At 52.4% G+C, this 22,041-nt stretch overlaps 1 protein-coding gene and 1 long non-coding RNA gene across 9 annotated transcripts in view; one reads left to right on the forward strand and one right to left on the reverse strand.

Annotated features, from left to right (window-relative positions):
* Positions 1-21,689, reverse strand: part of RIPOR3 (RIPOR family member 3) — a 75,662-nt gene extending 53,973 nt beyond the window's left edge. Inside the window, exons 1-4 of one of the 7 annotated variants that reach the window (XM_077873562.1) lie at positions 20,951-21,689; positions 7,210-7,335; positions 6,751-6,934; positions 5,932-6,067 (exon numbers count right to left, since the gene is read on the reverse strand). The gene's annotated coding sequence lies outside the window, so the exon portion shown is untranslated. Of the gene's footprint in view, positions 1-5,931; positions 6,068-6,750; positions 6,935-7,201; positions 7,336-20,950 lie in introns of all 7 variants that reach the window. The other 6 variants (XM_077873563.1, XM_077873561.1, XM_077873567.1 and 3 more) reach the window with 6 other exon arrangements.
* Positions 6,534-22,041, forward strand: part of LOC144298518 (uncharacterized) — a 41,435-nt gene continuing 25,927 nt past the window's right edge. The window contains exons 1-4 of one of the 2 annotated variants that reach the window (XR_013365451.1): positions 6,534-6,761; positions 18,637-18,876; positions 19,544-19,611; positions 20,238-20,397. This is a non-coding gene — a long non-coding RNA (uncharacterized LOC144298518). The remainder of the gene's footprint in view (positions 6,762-18,636; positions 18,877-19,543; positions 19,612-20,237; positions 20,398-22,041) is intronic. The other variant, XR_013365450.1, reaches the window with a different exon arrangement.

The following is a 22,041-nucleotide window of genomic DNA, read 5'->3' on the forward strand; positions in this document are numbered from 1 at the left end:
TTCTCTGGTCTGAAGCCCTGGGAGGAGGGGCGAGAAGGTTAAAACTTTGCTGCAGGGACATGCTGTCCTCACGACGACCCCTTCTCAGCCTCAGAACTACTGTTACCAGAATCTCTCTGAAGGTCCTGGACAAAGGGTGAAGCCAGGAACTCCTGAGGCTGAGGGCAGGTCCGGAGCCTGGGAGAGAAGGGGCAGGCTGGGGCTGGGGCAGACCTAGGTCTTCCGTTTCCCGTGGGCCTCTGCAGCACAGCTGTCGGCCACAGGGGGTTAGCCAGCCCTGGGGACAAGCGGCATTCAGGGGATAGGGAGCAACCAGGGCTAAAGGCACTGCCGGAGACAAGCTGAGGCTCATCGAGGCCGAGGGGCCTAGCAGTAAGTGCCCGCCCTGGGCCTGGTCGGGCGTCCCATGGCTCGGAAGGTGGCACCATTTCCAAGTCACCGCAGCGAAGCTCCAGCGACTCAGGCTTCGGCAGTGGCCACATCTGCCCTCACATTTCCCCTCCAGCTGGTTCTGCCATCAGCGGCCCCTCCAGAGCCTCCCTCAGACAGAGCCTGACGGCTGATGAGGAAGAGGATCAGTCACAGACTCGACTCTCCCTCCGGCCTCCGGAGGCGTGGGTGTGTCCAGCCCACCTGGGAGCATCTGCTTTTGTCATCAGACAGGGCTGCCTTGACGAGGACCAGACCGCCCCCCCCCCCCCCACCGAAGAAGGGGAGAGCCAGAGAAATTAAATTTCCAAAAGGAAAGAAGCAATGATCATTGGTCACATCTGTGAAATCGGGTGCTTCTCAAGGGCCAGGGAGTCCCCAGGCCTCAGTTTAAGCTCACATGGTGGACGTCATAGGTGTTGTCCGAGCCCTGGGGGAACTGCTGTATGCATCGAGGCCCAGCACCCGTGGGTGGTTCCCCCTCCAGGGTCCACCCAGGATCCTCCTCTCAGACGCCCCGTCACTTCCACCAGGAGGTTCCTACTGGTTTTCATGGATCCCCAGAGGACGCAGCTACACCGAGACCCGGTATTGACTGGAGTTCTCACCCCCCTCTTCACTGGCTGTGCCTCGGTGGGGGGGCATTCAATCTTTTTTGAGGTTCAGTTTTCTCACCTGTACATTGGGCTGGGGGGCTTGTCTTAGCCCAGAAGTTTGCAGACTGTCGACTGCACCTGTCTTTGGGCCATGAGCTCAACAGAGGGAGTCGTGACAGTCACGACATTCATTTATGCTACTCAGGCTCCACGGTGACAATTTCCCAAGTGCACACCCCATCGTTTCTGGGAGTGAGCTGAGGGCAGGAACCCCACGTGCCTCTCTGTTCCCACCCAGCACCTTGCATGAAGCTGCTGTTGGGAACGATCTACGGAAAGGTTCTCAAATGACTCACACACTCTGTTCTGTTCCTTTTCACGATAGCCACCAGCCCATGGAGGCAGCTCAGTCAGAACTGGGGTCAGGCGGACCTGGCCTCGAGCCCAGCTCCACCCTTACTCAAGTGTGGCCATGGGTAGCTCTGTTCCAAGCCTCTGGTCCTATCTGTTCCTGGGGAATAATTGTCCTGCGAATCTGAATTAAGATAACATGTGCAAAGCTCTTGGCTTTGTGAGAGGCACACCGCCAGCCCCATGTCAGCCCACTACAATTATTAGGTCCGTATATCGTGTACATTGCAAAAGGCTCCTCGGGGTCAGGACACCCCTTAACTTCCTCCAGTCAAATCATCAGGTTGTTTGGGGCACCTCTTCCTCCTCCGATTGGATGTAGCGGAGTTGGGGGAGTGATAGCTTGTTGGGGCTTTCTCCCTGCTTCCTGGCTTCCCTAGCCTGCTGGTCAGGCTTTGTCTTCCCCTCCAAGACAACCCCGCACCCAACCCCAAAAGGGGTACCTTCAGCATCACCCCCATTTGAGAATGTGAGCCTAGGAGGGCATGTTTCCCAGTTTTACCACATTTAAAGTAGACCATGCAAAAGCCCACTGAGATGTCTGTGGAAGGACCTGCTGTTTGACTGGTGGGTTCCCCGTGCCTCACCCTGCCCGGCTGCCCCCAGGGCCGCACTGAGCTCCAGACAGCGCTCAGCAAGAGAGGTCAGCGGCTAAGCTCTCTGGCTTTCCTCTGACCTCACGTCTGTTTGTTTTTCATGTTCAGCAGCTGTCTGCAGTGGAAATCTCCACTAAGGGACAGACCTCGTCTCTGTGCTAGAAGCAGGAGAATGCCACAGGAAAGGCGGCTGCCCGAGTCAGGAGGGCTGGTCACCGAGTTCCTACACGCCACTGGGGAACCAACCCTCAGAGCTTCTGTTTTCTTATCTCCGTGGGCTGAGAAGAGAACTTGCAGATAGGCCTTGGCTCATGTTCTAACACCACCGGTGGACACAGGTTGCTTCTGGCGTGGCGTTGAGATTCTGAGGCCGTGTTTGGGCTCACTAGGAAACGGCGTTGAGGTGGATTAGCCATGTCTTCCACAAACTGAAGGGTGGGAAGGATGGTATATTTGGCGTCACATAGTTGCCACCCCAACCCAGGTGCTCTGTAAAGTTCCTCAAAGCTTGAAATGGCTCAGTCCTAAGGTCTCACAGGATCATACAAAACTTAAGAAGATCTCTCTGTTGATTTGACCTTTATTCTAATAGTGCCACGGGCTTCTAATGGTGAACACTCCCTTACCACTTTGCACTGCCCACCGTTAAGGCCCATTCAAACTGCCACATCCTTCTTGCCACCACGACGGGTTCAGCCAAGGGGATCTGCGCCAGGCCAGGTCACTGAAAATCAGCCCTACAATCCTCTACTCCCTCTCACCTGACTGGATCCAGCCATACCTGACACTAAACCTAATTCTAAATTTTTGAGTTGTAGGAGCCAAAGCATTCTTTTTTTCTTCTTCTTCTTCTTCTTCTTTTTTGCTTAAGCAGCATGAATTGGGCTTTCACCACTTATAACTCACGGAGTCCTAATGCACAGATTCTTTCTTCTTCACAGGCCCCAAATTAAAGACCAAAAAAGGGTTTGGCTAGTGTGACAGTGAGAACCTTTGGGCCTTTGTTTTTGTTTCCGTGTCATCCAGCCAAGGCAAGAGGCCTAGAATGCAGAGACCTGGGAGACACCTGCTGAGGGGTCCCTGTGGTAAGATAGCCTCTATTTTGACAAGTAGAACCTAAAAGGGGGCAAGTTGTCTGGAATATCTTTTTATCCCCTTCAAAATGTAGTTTTCATGAATGCTTTCTCCTTAGCTTCCTGATGTACTGAATCTAGCTTGGCTGAATTTTGTTTAAAAATGTGGGCATCAGGGATCCCTGGGTGGCGCAGCGGTTTGGCGCCTGCCTTTGGCCCAGGGCGCGATCCTGGAGACCCGGGATCGAATCCCACGTCGGGCTCCCGGTGCATGGAGCCTGCTTCTCCCTCTGCCTATGTCTCTGCCTCTCTCTCTCTCTCTGTGACTATCATAAATAAAAAAAAAAAAAAAAAAAAAAAATATGTGGGCATCAATCATAAATACCCTTGGGAGAGAACATTAACCATCAACTAGCAACATTAGCGTCCCTCCGCCCCACCCTGTCTCCTGCAGTTAAATGGACTGGAACCTCTCCACCTTGTCCCAGGAGGAACCTTTCCTGCCTGTCCTAGAACATTTCGGAATGGGCTTCTGCCGTAAGTTTTCACATATCATCACACAGCTCAGCTTCCTGGCCCGACTCCTCTGCAGTGAGGGGCAGGCAGGGACCACCACAGGGAACTAACAGCTCTGAGCATTTCTGGAGTCTGGCTCTTGAAGTTTTTTTCTGGGGCAAATTCTCCTTTCCCCCCACCCCCACCTCCCACCCCCATTCGGGAACCTGAAAGGCCCAGCAGCAACTGGAGCATAGGGAAGGCTTTGATGTGGGATAGACCTGGGGACAAAACCCAGTCTGCCAAATTCTTGCTGTGTCATCCTGGACAAGTTGCTTCACCTCTCTGAGTCCCAGCTTTCTATAAAATGCGGATGGTAATACCACCCACTGTGTCGAGCCAGTTCTGAGAATTCAATATTCTAACGCTTGCCGGACATAGTCCATGGTAGTTATAGTATTAGCACTCGTGGTTTTCTCATTTAGATCGGCTTAGACCAGGGCAGGAAGGAAAGAGGATAGAGAAGAGAGAGATTGAGAGCAAACAACCTCGGGATTTCTGCATCATTCAGCCATAGAAGTCATGACCCTCCCTCTCAGCCGCCCTAGTTGGGAGACCGTCCCTTGTCAGCATGCCTGGCCACCCTCTGAAGATCTGTCTGCTTTATCCTTTCAGAGGGGAGGGATTGATTTTTCTTCCCCAGGGAGGGCAGTCTGACGCTGACCCTCTACCCAGGTCCCAGAGTCTGCAGACAGGGACTGAGCAGTGACAGAGGCTCAGCCCCCCGAGGCCATGGCGCTTTGTCACGGCACCTGAACAGACCGAGACCATTGTTACACACTCACTGCTCTCAATGTTTCTCCTTCAGCACATATACCACAACTCTAATTAAGTGTGCGATCATTTCCGTAACAAGCAATGGTTTGAAAAACACGACTGTGCTTTCCCCTTTGCCTCTTTAGGTAAACAGTCCTTCCCCTTGGTCCTCAGATATCCATCTGCCTGGGGAAGACGTGCATTCACACAGAGGAACGAAAGGCAGGATGGTGGCGATATTCAGTTCCTCGTAGTCAAAGCAGATTTTGCCACAAGACAGCGGACTTAAAAGTCACCACTGTGAGAAAACATTTTTTAAAAGTCTTTTAGGGGGCAGCCCGGGTGGCTCGGCGGTTTAGTGCCGCCTTCGGCTCAGGGCCTGATCCCAGGTTACTGGGATCAAGTCCTGCCTTCCGGCTCCCTGCATGGAGGCTGCTTCTCCCTCTGCCTGTGTCTCTGCCTCTCTCTCTCTCTATGTGTGTGTGTGTGTGTGTGTGTGTCTCAAGAATAGATAAAGAAAATCTTTAAAAAATAAATAAAAAATAAAAGTCCTTTAGGTGCCAACATACATAGCAAAGGCATAGCACTTTCCCACACTGTTAAAAAAATAGAGGTCTCCCTTTACCACCCGTGCCCCCAGGCCTGCTATCTTTGGCAGAAGGACCACATGCATAGAAGAGAGGACATCCCTCTATCCCTCTCTTGGCTTCAGCCCAGAAAGCACAGGGGCATACAAGAGGGTGCTGGTGCAAAGTAGGGACCCAAGAGCTACCTGGGTTCAAATCCCAGCTCTGCCACTTAAGAGTTCTGTGACGGGGAGCCAGTTATGTCACGTCTCTGTGCCTCAGTCTCCTCATCTGTAAAATGGGACTCAGTACTTCCTCACAGAGTTGCTACGAGTGTTGAACGAGTTAGTGCGTGAGATGCTTAGTGTAGATTCAGGTGTTTTCTAAGTATCAGCTACTTCTATTTTGTTATTTATTTATTTCATTCGTTTGTTTAGTACAAGCAGAGCCAGCTACGAAGGCAGGGATTTGCACTGACCCTCTGGAGGCTCAAGGAGGAAGCTGGATTGAGACCACTGCTCACCAGTTTAAGTTGGGGGGACCATGCAAATGCCCCAGGTTGGATGGAAGGAAGGAAGCCTTGCCCGGTGTTGCACTTTTCCGGGCTCCACAGGGTCTTCCACCTAAGGGACATCCCTTTTCCTAGGGGACACTGTGTGAGGATGGTGGACAGCCCCAGCGGGGGCCAGATGCAGCGGAGTTGAGGGCTCTGAGCCAAGGAAGAGACAAGTCAGCCAGGCAGGGCTCCGGGCCCAGAGCACGTGTTCCTCCAGCCGCCAGCGCCAGAAAGGCCAGCAGTGGTCCCGGGCCATGGACGTGGCTGGATGCCCCGCGTCCTCCCCATCCACCCGGGAGCCTCCGGGGGGCTCCGGACCCCACGCCACCGGGGGGGGGGGGGGGGGGGAGGCGCTGAGGATGGAGCAGAAGGAAATCTGAGACTGAACATTACCTGAAGACCTACGGCACTGGATCGGATTAAATTGGCCAGATCGGACGAAATCTCGTGTTCCTCCTCGTTGCCCTGGGTTTGTGAGCAATCCCAGCTCAGTTACAGGAAGCAATGAAAAGACATTTCTTTCTTTTTCCTGCAGAGGCACGTGATGGTGGGTAGAGATGCTGCCTGCGGCCCGGCCACCAGCGTGCGGCTTCCGGGACGGCACCGCCCCTGTCCGAAGCGCGAGGGGGCTCCCCGGGGGCTCCCGGACCCCCCCAGCAGGCGAGGGCGCCATTCGATGCTGAGTGGCGGCCGACAGGTGGCCCGGGGCCGGGGGCACACAGGGCGGCCGCCCGCCGGGCCTTCCGCTCCTCTTCAGCGCGAGCGGGCCCCACCGCCTGCCTCCCACTGGGAGAAAGCCACGCAAGGGGCCAAAAGGGACGCGCCGCCACCTCTGCCATTGGCCGCTGGCTCCTGCCCACCTGCGCACGCAGGTGCCTGCCCCCGCGCCTGCGCACACACGCCTGCTCCGCGCACGCCCCACGCACATACGTGCACCCCCCCCCCCGCCCGCGCGCGCACGTCCACATGTCTGTCCACACGCATGCGCGCGCATGCGCCGTCCGGGCTGCGTCGCTTTGAGGAGGCAAGCCGCCACGAGGGACAGGGCCCCGTGCTGGGGGCCCCGGGACGCCCCCTCCCTCCCCGAGGAGAAGGGACCCTTGCCCCTGCCCCTGCCCCTTGAGGCGAGCGGAGCCCCCTCCCGCCCCGGACACCTGGCGCGCCTGTGACAGCCTGACGCCGAGGGCCCGGCCACCACGCGCGCACCCTGACCTGCAGAAACCGTAAGATCTTGGACAGGTGTTGTTTTCAGGCGCTGAGTGATGGGGCCATGTGTTACTCGGCGCTCGGTGACTAATCCGGCCCCCTCGTCAGCTCTGTGCCCCTGAACCAGCGGCTTCACATCCGTGTGTGTTCCGTGGTCTCAAAAAAAGGCGCATAGTAGCGGCACCCCCACCTTACGGGGTCGTTGCGAGGACCGAGAAAAGGGACATACGAATGAATGTGAACGGGACAGCTGGCTGGAGCAGGAGGATTAGAGAATCAGGAAGTGAAGCCCACCCCGCCACCCCCCGCCCCGCTCCCGGGGTGGGGGTGCGGGTGCGGGAGGGCGGAGGCAGGGCAGGGCGAAGCTGTAAAGAGCCCTCACTGGGTAGCTGCCACAAGGCCAGGTGCCAGCTGGAACCCCCCACCCCCCCCACACACACACCACCTCCACCCTCACCTCATCACCTGGACTTTCTCCTAAGGCTCTAAAGGACCAGTGCTCAGCGGCGTCTGGCTGGCTCAGTCAGTGGAGCATGCAGCTCTTGATCCCGGGGTCATAAATTCGAGCCCCATATTGGGTGTAGAGATTACCTAAAAATTAAAACAAAGGACCAATGCTCAGAGCTGCCTGCGCACGGTCAGGGTGCCCAAAGGCATTCTCTGCTCTCCACCCGGCCATCCCTACGCTAGGTTCTGCTATCCCTTCTTCATGGATTATACGTTCCCCACGGGGCCGCTGTTGCCCAAAAGCTGGCCAGGCTTGGTGCCATGGAGACAAGCAAGCCAACAGCCACAGCATCTGATAGCTCTAGAAACTGACCCTCGTGGGAGAGCCACAGCCAGCTGGCATGAGTACCATGAGCCGGCCACGGCTCCTGAGCAGTCAGTCCTGGGGGAGACAGGGATAGAGCAGAGGGGTCAGGCTTCAGCCTTCACATGTAACGATGCCTGATTCCAAGTCAGAACAGATTTTTGACTTGGATGCACGTCCAGCCCTCCCTGCCCTAGGTCTGTGTGATCCCCAAACCTGAGCTGGACCCGCTGTGCTGCCACCTCTGAACTACCACCCCAGTTTTGAGGGCCCAGAGATGCACACCAGTACATCTACCCCGTCATCTCATTTGGGGTTGGAGCCACTTAGGCAGAAGGGCCATGGGGACCACACAGCCCTTGTCTGTCCTTCTTTTGCTTCTGAGCTGGGGATGTGAATCAGACCTTTGATGTCCACAGGCATGCAGAGTGGTTGCCAGCCCCTGGGCAGCCCACCTGTAAGGGAGGTAGTGGCTCGTGGTAACCCCAGCCCTCCTCATGGATCCTCCCCAATCAAGCTAATCCCACTTTTTGGATTCTGGCCAAGCAGGGTGACAGCCAATATTGGCACTGGTCTCCCAATTGCCCTGAGGGGCAGGGACTGGGAGGAGGCTCCTGCATGGTGTGCGTGCAGCCAGTTAGGAGCTGCCACTAGACCCACAGCCAGAAGGCACAGCACAGCTTCTCTCTTGTCCTGACTTTGGCTCTTCTCTGTACCCCATCAGTGCTACACCGTATCATCATAGCGTTCATGAGAACTCTTTCTGTGCCATTAGCTCAGGAAATCCCCAGAAGCCCCCAAGGTAGCTTCTGTTATAATCCCTATTTTACAGAAGGGCTGTCTAAGGCCTGGCTAGTCTGTGGAGGAGGCAGGATTTGAACCCAGGCAGTCTGGCTTTGGGGCAGTGCTCTCTGTGGTGTGGCTGGCTCCTACACACTTGGCTAGCCACTCTCCCAACTCCTAACACCGCCCCCTCCCAGGGGGCAAAGTTCTGCAGGCCGGCTTTGTTCTTGAGGAGCCCCTGATCTGCCCAGGGGCTTCCAACTTGCTTACTGGCTAGGAAAAGTCTCCTGCCTCTCTGTGCTAACAGAGCAGCTATTTCCTGGCCCCAAAGCCCCAGTACAATTCTTCCTCATGCCTCTGGGCTTGTGGCTTTGAGAGACTCCTGATTGCATACATCTCCCATTAGCCGAAGCAAGTTCTTTCCGTGGCCGCGACACAGGCGTGTTAAAAGGTAAACTGCCATACATCATCTGGCAACATACTCATTTGTCTCTGTCAGGCCCTGTTCCGGCCCCACCAGGCCCCTGCTCTCTGCTGTCAGAGAAACAGCTTCATCCTGCCTGCAAAGGCCTTTGCCAGGCCTGGGCCAAGAAGTCAGGGTTTGTGGACCCGACCAAGTGAATCCCTTTGTAAGCATTCAACAGCAATGTCTTGATGACAAAGAAATTACACGTTAATGGACCATTTTTCAATTTGTAAGCCCAAGTCAAGGCTCCTAAAATGGTACCAGCTGTCAAGGATGAAATATATGCGTCTGGCATGCTCTTACATATGTGAGGGTCGCGTGCTTCCCACCCACAGGAGAGCTGGGCACCAGTGATCCCAGACAACACAACATCATGTTTGCCCTTGTGAAGACAATATCCAACCCCACTCGCCCCCGCCTTTTTATAGCCCCTTTGGGGAAGATGTGTCTGGAGAGAGTGGAGAGAGGTGTGGGCCAGGAGACAGCATAGTTCGCATGGCTGGGATTCTGGGAGAGAAAGTACAATGACTCCAAGCCCTTGGAATGGGATTGGAGGGTCTCAGAACCCTGCCAGCTGTAGAGTCAGAGAGGAGAGGTTTCCTCCCAGCTTTGCTATTTACCAGCTGTGTGACCTCGAGCAAGTCAGTTCACCTCTCTGGCCTCAAACAGAGATGATCCTAGAACTCATTTCACGAGGTTGTAGAGAGGGCTAAGGGGGGAGGGAATGAAAGGAGCACAGAAAAGTGTCCAGCACATCAGCTGTGCTGCACAGACTGCAGTAAGCGGCGCATTAGTGATAGCTACTGTTTATAGTAGGTATGGTGGCCCCTGAAAAATCCAAGCCTACCCAGGGACTTGGAATGTGACCTTATTTGGAAATAGTCTTTACTGACATAACTGGTTAAGATGAGGTCACACGGGGTTGGGGTGGCCCTAAATCCAATGACTGGTGTCCTTATAGGAGGAAAAAGGTTATATGAAGGCAGCGAATATCTGCTGATTCATTTGTTCGCCTACTGAGGGTAAGTCCAACAGCATCCAAGACTGGCACCCAGGGCCAGCAGCTGTGATGCAGGAAGCCCCCTGGCCTGTTCAGTACCCACAAACAGTTCCTAAGGCTATCCCTGGATTTGCACGATCTAGATTTGCTATAATCGCTGCCGCTAAATCGTTAGGGTAGGGCAGAGAGGGGCAGAATACAGGCAGAACCACACATCACAGCACAGTGCGATAGCAAAGATCCCCCACCCCGGGTCAGGAGTATTTTTCCACCAGGAAACAAGAACAGTTCATGTGAGTTTGTTCACCCTTTGTCCCAGGACACAAAAATGTCAGAAATGTACAAGGGCTCCGGCCACAGAGGGACACTGTATCTTGCCCCCGAGGTCCATTTCCTGTGTGAGGCTGAGGGTCAGGGTGAAGACCACTGCACAGAGAGACAGGACAAGTGAGTGCTGCTGTGTGCATGTCGTGGGGAGCCGGTGAAGCTCCCCTTTCTCTGGGGCCTGGATTCTGGTTTGTAAAATGGGGGTGATGATGCCTGATGCCTGGTCCTTCAGCTCACAGAGTTAAGAATAACAGATGTCACAACTTCAGGTACGGTCCTATGGGGCTCTTCCCTTTGTTCTGACGGGGTCAGCAACATGAGAAATGAGTCCCTCTAACTATGCCTCTCCCAGACCCCACTTTATAACAAGCAGACTTGACTCTGTTGCTCAGTTCATTTGTATTCACTAAGCACCAACAGTGTGCACAATGCCGTGCCGGTTTCTGGAAGGCTGTTTACAACTGTTAGCACTGCTGAGCATTGTGTGCTTTGCCTCTCAGTTGTTGCGACACGTCCGTTAGGTAATGTCATCAGAACCCCATTTTTGATAGAAAACTCCGTTCAGAGGGCCAAGGCCCGACTTGCTGAAGGCCACACAGTGAGTTTAGATTCCCTTTGTACTCTGCTTCCAGATGAGACATTCTGCCTGCAAGGACCCACAACCCAGTGTGGTGAGACCCAGGCCCTCCCAAACCAAGGCGTTGCTAACACAGGCTTGTATTTCCCATGGCTGACAGAGTGTCAGACACTCCTTAGTGTTACAAGCGGGTAAACAATCACTGCGACCTCCAAGACCTTCCTGAGTTGTTGCCATCCCTAGGATCATTATCTCTCCTAAACAAAGGAGGACACAGAAGGGCAGGGGGTTACATGGATGGGCGTATTAAGAAATTAGGACCAAATCCAGCTGCCTTTCACATCTAAGATTCTCGGTCACCGCACATTTTGCTCCCAAAAGGGTGCTAGATACCATTGGTGCTAAATACGTGCAGAGACAGCCAAGGTTGTTGGAGTCCAGATCCCCAGGAGGTTTCTTGGAGGAAGAGCATGACAGAGGATGGGCCGAACCTGCATGGCACAGATCCCCTTTCTCCAGACCACCTAAGGGCATTTGCGAGGAACCTGGGAGCAGGATGGCCCCAGCCCCAATCTTTTGAAACTCACCGCTTGGCGCCTTACTCCCCTGAGGGACACGGGAGGAATCTGTCCTGCCTGGCTTGGGAGGGCCTGACCCCGCCTTCCCACAGGCCTGTCTGCATGCCAGGCCAGGACTGGCCCTTCACCCGCACATCTCTCATTCTCCAGGCCCCAGGAAGGAAAGTCCAGAGCCAAGGTTATCGTGGGGGTCACATACCTTAGGAGAGGGCCGGGCACACAGAGCCACAGGCTATTCAGTACAGCATTATTTGCTGTCACAAAAGATTGGAACCAACCTCACGTCCATCAGCAGGGGACTAGGTTGAGGTACTTTGGCACAACCACATACGACTCAGGTGTCAAGGGGGGGAAGAGCGGGAGGGTTTTGAGTAATAAAAGCTGACATTTATGAAGGATTTGAGCCTCTCCCACGTGCATTAACTCATTTGATCCTACATCAGTCCCAGGAGGAGGGACCATTATCATCACTTTAAAATGAGGAAACAGAGGCACCCAGGGGTCAAGTCCCTGGTGCAAGGCTCATGGCTATACACGATGGAGCTGGGGCTTGATGCAGGCAGAGCATGTCAGAACCACCCTGCAGCAAGGCCTCCCAGCTTCTCCCTCTGGCCGGGGTCCCTCTGCCAGGAACTCCCCAGAACCTGGGAAAGAAGAGAAGCTCACAGACAACCTCCAGCACTTCCCGGCCCTCACTGGCCTCGGGGGGAGCAGGTGTAATCAGAGGAGCTTGACTGAAACCTCCTGCGTCTGCAACAGATTCTGATAACTCAGACGCTGTGGTAGCCAACTTCTCTCTACAGTCAATTACGGCCAGCGGGGCCCACTGATTATTTTTATAGCCTTTCCTGGAGTCATGACAAGGAAAACTAAACGATCCACAGGACCCCTTTCATCACGAACAGCCGGGTTTCACGGTTGGGGGTGGAGGAAGGAAAGAAAGAAATTACTTTTTTCCCCACTTTGGAGCTAATCAACAGAACTCAAGGCTGGGCGGCCAATGTGTTGGTGTTGAGAAAAGCTGTTCTCAAGCAGAACTAATTGGCAACAGAAATGGAATTTTTCCCCCAAAAAAGTATAAACACGCTTTATCCCTGGGAATTACCCTTTGGAATAGGTATTCCAGACATGCTGTGTGCAACTGCCCGCGCACAACCGTCCACCTCACACAGGCGAGGCCAGAGGCAGCCCGTGGAGGTACCACTCAGCCAGGTTGGCCTTTTTTGCAATAGTATGGTCACAGAGGTCAGTGACCTAAAGCAGCTGAGCCTGGAGTGGACATTTTGCTCTCTCGTTGCCCAGCACCACTTCCCTCCTAGAAACAGCCATTGGCTTTGGGATACCCTGTGCCTTCCCTGATCCACAGACACTGGTTTGGGGGAAATTCATCTCTCAGCCCCAGGGATGAGTCCTGGCAGGTATAAGCCAATAAGCATATTCCAGGAAAATTTGAGGAATAGGCATACAACCCAACAAGAAACAGTAAGGCATAAGAAATAATATCTAATGAAACTTCTAGAAAAGAGAGCTCTTGCAATTTTAGAGGTGCAGAGAGGCTGAAGTAACTTGCCCAGAGTCACACACAGCATGGTAGTAGGGGATCTAGGACATGAATCCAAGTCTGTAGGATTGAAGAAGTTGTGCCATTTCGCTTCCAGGCTCTGCAAAGAGTGGCATAACCTGTGGAGGAAGCCAGACAAACCGGATTCAAACCATCCACCATTTACTGCCTGTGGGATTTTAGGCAAATTACTTAACCCCTCAGGGCACCTGAGTGGCTCAGTCAGTTAAGTTAAGCATCCAGCTCTTGGTTTTGGCTCAGGTCATGATCTCGTGGTGGTGGGATCCAGCCCCGTGTTCAGCTCTGTGCTCAGTGTGGAGTTTGCTTCAGATTTTCTCCTGCCTCTGCGTCTCCCACCTCACATATGGTCTCTCTCGCTCTCTCAAATAAATACATAAGATCTTAGAAAAAAAAAAAAAAAAAGTTACTTAACCTCTCTGCTCCTCAGTTTCCATTATCTGTGAAGTGGGGCCTATGAGGGCACCTCCATTTGTGGGATCTGAGAGGTTGAATGGATTAACAGCAATACAGGTAGAGTGAGCAATAGTACCTGAGTGAGGATTTGTCCCTATCCTCCTCATTCCGTTTCCCACACATGATGAGAACCAGACTAAATAGGCGCCCCCGGGTGGCTCAGTGGGTTGGGCATTTGCCTTCTGTTCAGGTCACGATCCCAGGGTCCTGGGATCGAGTCCCACATCGGGGACTCAGTGGTGGGTCTGCCCCTCCCCCTCACTCGTGTTCTTTCCCTTTCTCAAATAAAATCTTAAAAAAAAAAAAAGTACCAGAATAAGTAAAGGCAGGTGGAGGGAAGGGCAAGGTCTCGAATCCCTTCTCCACATTTTCCTTCCTGTAGTGTTGCTTTCAGGCTCCGTTCCCTTCAGGAGCAGCTCTACCACAAAGATGGGGGACATCACAAACCTGTGGTCCATTCAAGGCTTTTGGCTATTCTTAGACCTGGAGATACACAGTTAATAGCCACCAAGCCTGTCCATGGTGGTGGTGGTGGTCAAGATCCAGGGGAAATTCCACTCATTCAAGTGGCAAAAAGTAAGCCATCAGACAAATGCCGCATGGTCGAGGGCGCGTGTGACTTGGCAGAGCCACAGTGGAAAATAGTTGGGTGCATCATTTCATATTCCCTGCAGCCCAGCAGTTCTGCATCTGGGTATACCCGTGAGACACGTGCCAACATGTGTGCCCTGGGACAGGTGCAAGGATGCTCAGAGCAGTACCCTCTTCTGATAGCAGGCACACGGTGGGAAACAACCCAGTTGCCGGTAGACAAGGGAAACCAGTCATGGTATGCCACATGATAGCATACAGCGGTGGGAAGTGAAGAGGCAAGGAGCCAGGGGCAACCACGTGGATAAATTTTAGTGACAAATTTTGAAACTCTGGTTTATGAAAACAGTGACACAAGACAACAATATATCTTTTTATAAAGTTCAAAAAGAAAAGCAAAAGTCCGTAATCTATTGTTTGGGCATAAATATATAAGTGACACTATTTTGTTTAAAATAAGGGAAGTCAGGGATCCCTGGGTGGCGCAGCGGTTTGGCGCCTGCCTTTGGCCCAGGGCGCGATCCTGGAGACCCGGGATCGAATCCCACATCAGGCTCCCGGTGCATGGAGCCTGCTTCTCCCTCTGCCTATGTCTCTGCCTCTCTCTCTCTCTCTGTGACTATCATAAATAAATAAAAATTAAAAAAAATAAAAAAATAAAATAAGGGAAGTCAGAATGATGACAGTTCTGTAAATGGATGGTGAAGATGGTTATATGACATTGAGAATGTACTTGATGTCACCAAATTGTATACTTGAAAAATGGGTAAAATGGTAAGTTTTATGTATCTTTTACCACGGTTTTTTAAAAAGCCATGTAAAGGCTCACATCGGTTAAGCATCCAGCTCTTGATTCTGTCTCAGGTCATGATCTCAGGGTCCGGGGATAGAGCCCGGTGTCAGGCTCTGTGCTGTGCATGGAGCTCACTTGATATTCTCTCTCCCTATCCCCTCCCCCCCTCAAAAAAAACCTAAGAATAAATAAAAAGCCATAAAAAGATTAACGCAAAATTCAAGATCTTAGCTACTATGGTGGGAAAGAACATGTAAGTAGGTATAGATTGTTGTCAAAGTTCTAGTTCCCAGACTGGGTGGTGGCTATATGGGGGGTTTTATTTTATAAATATAATTAGACTGCTGGGTGGAAGGGTGAATAGGGCAGGGCAGTTCAGGAGCCTCTTTCACTGTGTCCTAAAGAGGTGATGATTCATTCATTTCCACCTAAGATTGATTTTTTGAGTATGGAGGAAGGCTTTCTTGACTAGGATTTGGGGACCAGGGATATAATAGAGGTTTCCGGGCAAGTGCACAAGGCCTTTGGCCATTCCGTCTGCTATTAATCAGGCATAGGACTGTCTGGTCCCTGGTGAAGGGGAAGGGGGCATCCAGTGGTGCATTTGGAGAGCACATGTATGCCCTCCTCCACATGCTCCCATCTCTAGGGTCTTCTTCCCTTACTCATTTGGAAGGCAGTGCTGGGCATTCTCCTCAGAGGAACAGGTGGAGCGGGGGTGGCAGGTTCAGTTCAAGGGACAACACAGTAGCAGCCACCTGGCTACAACAGAATCCTATAGCAGAGTCCCCAGGATGCCTGGGTAGCTCAGTGGTTGAGTGTCTGCCTTCAACCCAGGGCGTGATCCTGGAGTCCCAGGATCGAGTCCCACATCTGGCTCCCTGCATGGAGCCTGCTTCTCCCTCTGCCTGTGTCTCTGCCTCTCTCTCTCTGCATCTCTCATGAATAAATAAAATCTTAAAAAAAAAACAAAGTCCCCATAACCTCTCTGACTCCCAGTGTATCTGAAATCAGATGTGGGAGATGATGTTGTTTACAGGGCCCTCAAAGCCTGAGACAGATGAGACAGGTGAGTGCAGGAGCCATGTGAGGAGTCCAGAATCTGTGCCTGGGTTGTTTGACAGTGCATCTGATGATGTATGGCTACAGTGACTCTGATTGTTATGCAAATTAACAGCCACAGTGTGAGTTGACAGAGGCTATTAAAATGTGGTATTCAAAAGTGAAATGTAGTATGTGGCTCTCTAGCCACATTCCTGGAGACCCTAATTCCTGGTTCTCCCAGAAGGTCTTGTCACTCAACATAGCAAAGCAGGTATTTCCACAAGTTTATTGGGTGCCTACTATGGAATATAACACTGCACAAAAAAGGCCAAAAAAAAAAAAAAAATCTGTACCCTCAGGAAACTCCTATGCCAGTAGGGGACATCTAAGAAAATAAAAATATATACTATGCTCGATGGTGGTAAGTGGTAAAGGAGGAGCTGTGTGGAGATCTGGAGAATGAGTGTCCCAGGCAGAGAGGAAAGCAAGTACAAAGGTCCTGAGGCAGGACTGTGCCTGGCACAATTGAGAACAGTCAGTGTGGCAAGGGGGAGAGCAGGGGAGATGAGGTCCAAGACCTACAAGGCCTTACAGGCATGGTCAGGACTTGGCCTCTGGATGAGGTGGGCCCAGGACTGAGGGCAGGAGAGTCTTCTGAACAGAGGTAGGACAGGATCTGATTTTATTTTAACAGGACCCTGCTGGCTACAGATAGAGAACAGACTGTCAGAGACAAAAGAGAAGCAGACACCAGTGGAGAGACAACTATAATAGCCCAGAGAGAAATGGCCTATTGGACCAGGCTGAAGGCAGGGGAGGTGACAGGAAGCCGTCAGCTTCCAGATACAGGTTGAAGGGAAAGCCAATAGAATTTCTTTTTACTGAAAAGTGGAAGCAGCTGGGTTCTACCTGTATGTTTCGGGGTCAGAAAAGTTTGAGACCTGGTTAGAAAGTAGAGATATGGTTACCAAAATAGGTCCCTTCTTCCAGCCTCCTGGGATTTCTGATAGGCAGGCATTGAAAGGAATGTTTTAGGTCTCCATGCAGATGAACACCCAGGATATATTGTCAAGTGGAAACAGGAAGATGCAGAATAAAATGTATAGGATGTATAGAGTAATCCCAGTTTTGAAAATTAAAATTACGGGGATCCCTGGGTGGCTCACCGGTTTAGCACCTGCCTTTGGCCCAGGGCGCAATCCTGGAGTCCCGGGATCGAGTCCCACGTCGGGCTCCTTCCATGGAGCCCGCTTCTCCCTCTGCCTGTGTCTCTGCCTCTTTCTCTCTCTATGTCTATCATGAATGAATAAATAAAATATTTTAAAAAAATTAAAATTACATAAAAGGAAGGTGTGAAAATGAGTGAATGAATAGTCTGGAAGAATAGACACCTGACTTAACGTGGCTGCCTAGAGTGGGAGCCACTGACACCAAAACTCAGGATTGCCCTTCCAAGTGCACAGAATAAAATAATTATAAAACCCATTTTAAATTATTTTGAAAATTGCTGTGAGCCTGGCTCCACTCTTGCCATCATAGCTGAGCTTCTCTTAGCCAGCGTCCCCACCTGGGCCTCCTCCTCGGCCTCGACTGTAAGAGACGGAACTCAGGAATGAGAAATACTTTCCTCTCCTGCTCGCTGGCTTGGGAGAACTGGAAAGGGCCCACCTGGCTCCCAGGGTTTCTAAAAATAGAAAGTTGTCTTAACTTTCCTATAGGTTTGGCTTAGCTGTTCCTTCTACTTGTTCCAAGATGCCGTTTCTATTAGAGAATCATGCTTTGCACATGAAAATGAAGTACGGCGGGAGCAAGCCTGTAAGCAGATGGAATTAACAGGGAGCTGCCCCTGATGGATCGCCAGCAATGCCCCTACACGCAGAGCCAGTGAATGCAGTGAGGAGCCCAGGGCCGCCGCCGCCTGCGCTGGGTCCCAGATGTGGCCTGTGCAGACGACACCGCCTACCCAACCCAGTCTCTGCTTCCCTTCCAATGCTCAGAACAGGAGTAAGGAGTTGGGCTGTTGGTACATTTTAGGCAAGAGGAGGAAGCTGAGGTATTTGTGTCCAGGCTGTGCCTGGAGTTTGACTCCCTTTGGGTAAGGGCTGAGGATGGTCCATGCCAGGATTTCTGAGACCCTGGGCACAAGCATAGGTGCTGTGGGGCCAGTAGTATGCTGGTAAAGGCTAGCAATTGGTGCTCCAGGGAAGATAACATTCTGTGTGTGCATGTGTGCATGCATGTGCACACGGTGTGTACATAAACAAATCTATGCACATACACATGTGCACATACACATAGACACACACCTAGGTTTTTTTTTTTTTTTTAGATTTTATTTTATTCATGAGAGACACATTGAGAGAGAAAGAGGCAGAGTCGCAGGCAGAGGGAGAAGCAGGCTTCATGCAGGGAAGGGAGCCTGACGTGAGACTCGATCCCAGGTCTCCAGGATCATGCCTTGGGCTGAAGGCGGCGCTAAACCGCTGAGCCACCGGGGCTGCCCCCACACTTAGGTTTATTATGGATGGTACTGAAATAAAGAATGTGCATCACATGGTTTACAAATAAAAATAAAATTTGCAGTACCCCCTTTTCTAAGTTTCATATATTCAACTGAGTCACACAGAAGGGGTTTGTTGATTTTTGCCCCCAACCTTTGTGTCTGTAGTCAGCCTACACTACACTTCCAAGTGATGAGTGAGGGTAGTTCAAGGCTGGTTGGTATTTTCTTTGGTTTAAGGAGTCAGACAAAAGTGATACAATGAAGTGTATCCATGAAGTGAGCAAGTGCCTTCATTTTGGTGCTATTGACAATGTAACAGCCACAGAGGCGAGATGGCACTCTCTCTGCATCATTAACTTTTCCTGTCTCCTTCCTTCAATTTAGATGATCAGCACAACATTAAACTGAGCCCTGAGTTGGACCATTACCAGTTCCCACGGTGTAACGACTCCCATTGTGGCCGATTTCTCAGGCCACCAACCTGAAGCCACTATATGCGGACTTGGGAAGAGATGTTTAACAGCTCACTGCCAGAGCTTCCACCAGACAGACAATGCGGACGAAAGTAACCTCAGGAGCCCACAGAGCAGCAAATGTCCTTTCAGACATGGAAAGTGATGAGCAGTGAGTACTTGTTACCTTTATAACACCATTTATTTAATTGCAGGTCTGTGAAATTTAATTTTTAATAGTTTCTCTGTGTAGCAACAGTTCACCAAATTTCTGAAAATCTGACCATTGGCTTTCAAGAGCTGGTACAAGCTGGCTCCAGCACACCACTGTGTAGGGACCACGTGGCCAAGAGGGTCACAAGGTGGGGAGGAAGTTAGTCCCTCCCTCTACCCAGAACCCAGAGCAGCTCGGGCACTGAAAGGGCGGGGGCTTTGAGTTGCAAGGGAGGACAAGCAGGGCAAGAGCCCAGTTTGGGGGCACATGTGGGACACCCCTTTGCTGCTCCTTAGAGAGAACTGGGGGACCCTGGAGCAGTGCTGAGCTGATGCAGAGAAGGTAAGGGCTTACAGCCAGCACGCATCTGGGTTCAGTCACTCCCCATGAAGGCAATCCATTCAGCTCGCAGTGTCCGTAACAAGGCACTGCAGGTCATCAGTCCCTTCTTCAAGCCTACCTTCCTGCCACCTCCTCCAGCACCCTCCCTGGGGGCAGGCTTGTGGGAGACCTTCATCTTCTGTCAGCTTGTTGAGAACTTAAGTGCCCTCCAACCAGACTCACAGAATTTTAGAGTTGCAAAGAGATTTGAGAGATTTCCTAAAATAATCCCTTCGTTTTATAGATGAGGAAACAGAGGCCTAAAGAGGGGAGGTGTCTTGTTCAAGGTTACAAGAAAAATCAAGAACAGAAGTGAGTGGGATGACCAGTCATCCTGGTGTGCCTGGGACTGGGGGTATTGCCCGGGACCCCCACTCAAGGTCTCTACTTGAGCCCAAGGCAGAGGGCCTGAGTCAATCCCCAAAAGGAAGGGAGGTCTGAGTCAGAACAGAGCTGCTGCAGGGTAGAATTTTCCAAGAGGAGAAAAAAGAGGAGGCTGCATCTGGGTGCTGGGATCTCCAACTCTGCCCAGATGCCTGGCCCCAAGAGATTTCCCACCTGCCTTGCCCTGCTCTCATTTTCTCAGGCTCTTGGATGTAATGGGCATCCTCCTCCTTAGTGCTAGGGAGACACTCACTGACTTGATCTGCATCATATCTCTCTGGCTGCTGCTGCCACAGCTGTGGGGATGTATATGTAAATAGCCTCTGATAATATTAATACGTGATCCCTCCCAAGGGAGGTGTGTGGAAAGCTCTGTATGTGTTTCACAATTCTGTTTCGTCCAGAGGAGCAGTGGGGGCCCAAAATGATTTGAAACAGATTTTTGGAAAAGCAAAATAAAATTGGAACAAAACCTAGTGGAGGCATGTGCCACTCGTCCCACGCCCAGCTTTCTCCACCCCTGCCTGATGTTAACCCTCTTCTCCCACCTCCAGGAGCCTCCTATAGCAGCGTGGCCCACACAACACACAGCATCGGGCACTCTTCTTTCCAGTCGGGAGCCCCTGCCCACGATGCGTGCCCCCACCGGTCCAGAGGTAAAGGCTGCTCACCCGGGGCTGCCTCTGTCCTGACCTCTCTACCTGCCTCCTACAGGTAATCCTCCCTTTGACACTCTCTCCTCCTGGACCCCTCATTCATGGGGAGATCACAGAATCATAGAACAGAATACAGACTACTGGAAGTGGAGAATTCAGTGCAAGTCAAGTCAGAAAGACCAAGATCTGATGCTGACCTCTGCTACTGGTCAGCTGTGTGACCTTGGGCAAGTTACTTGACTTCTCTGAGCCTCTGTTCAGTGTACCAGGAGGGTAATAATACTTGCCCCATGGGAGGCTTGTGGGTATCCATGAGCTATCAGAGCTTCATAAATGCCTAGCACAGTGCCTGGCATATGGCAGGTACTCAAGAAACACAGTCATAGTAAAAGCTCCTTAAAGATTAACTATTCCAACCACTCAATTTCAGAGATGGACAGATGGAGGCCCAGGAAGGGGAGAGAACTTGCCCAAAGCCACACAGCAAGCCCATCCTGCCTCCTCTCAGGCTCCCTTCTCTGGTGGAGTTCCAGAGTAGAGCGTGAGCAAGTGCTGTCCTCCTCACCCCTCACCTCCCTCTAGCGTCTGGTCCACACGCCAGCCTCACTCACCATCTAGTAGGTATGGGCATTCAGGCTGGGTCACACGTCCTCCTGCAGGCAGCCTGGCTTTCTCTGGCGCCGAGGTGAGCGTCGACTCCCATCCACTGCAAGAGTTGAGCTCAGACTCCGGGAAGCCCTTCCCGACTAGCCACTCTCTCCGGAGGTTGCTTCCAAGGAGCCCACTGTCCCCCAGTCTTCCTTGCGGAGCCGAGGGACGGGCGGGGACAGCGCACTGCCGGGCTCTGATAGCGCAACCCGGCTGTTATCTGGCCTGTGTCAGGGCGCAGGCAGCTGTGGAGCCGGGGTTCCAGGAAGCCTGCTTGGGGCCCCCCGCCGGCCGGCCCGTTGCTCTCCCCGGATGCTGCCTGCTGCTCTGGCCGCGGCCGATTGCCCGTCAGTGTCACTGAGCTCTGCCAGGGAGAGTTCCATGCTGGCCCCCAGCAGGCGGGGCCCCCACCGCTTCACGTCCCACCCCCCACTCCCATCTTGGCAATGGGACGGGAAAAGGCAGCTAATTTCAAGTCCGCACAGCGCTTGTGGTTGTGTCCTGAACTCTCTACGATTAATCACGGAGCATCTGATTTCTGCTTCGCCTCAGAGGGGGGTGTGGGGACGCCTGGAAGTTTCTGTTTACTCCATTCTGCGCCGGGCTGTGTGCTAATCACAAACAGACAGGGACACAGCCTCGCCCTCTCTCCTCTGCCTCCGCCTCTTCTTACCTTGCCACTTTCATGTCCTCTCCTCACTCCTCCTCCTCCTCCTCCTTTCTTCCCTCTCCCCAATGTGTCCCCCTCTGTCTGCCTGGATCTGATGCTCCACACACCCCATCCTGTGGTCCTGGTTTCCTTCAGCCCCATCGTCCCCTCTGCACCTCCCACTTCTCTTGGGATGTGAATTAGCTTGGCATCTTCCCTTTACGTCTTTAGAGTTAGTGTTCAGCTTTTTTTACTGCCTTTTTTCCTTGATTTCCAACCTAATTTTTTCAGGCTCTTCCCCCAACCCCCGCTGCCCCTGCTACATTTGTATGTATGACTCCTACAGACTTGATGTGTCTCAGTCAGGGGGTGGGGCCTAGGCATGACACATGAAGGGCTCCCTTC

Source organism: Canis aureus, chromosome 26 (genome assembly GCF_053574225.1).
Source record: "Canis aureus isolate CA01 chromosome 26, VMU_Caureus_v.1.0, whole genome shotgun sequence".
Taxonomy (NCBI): Eukaryota; Metazoa; Chordata; class Mammalia; order Carnivora; family Canidae; genus Canis; species Canis aureus.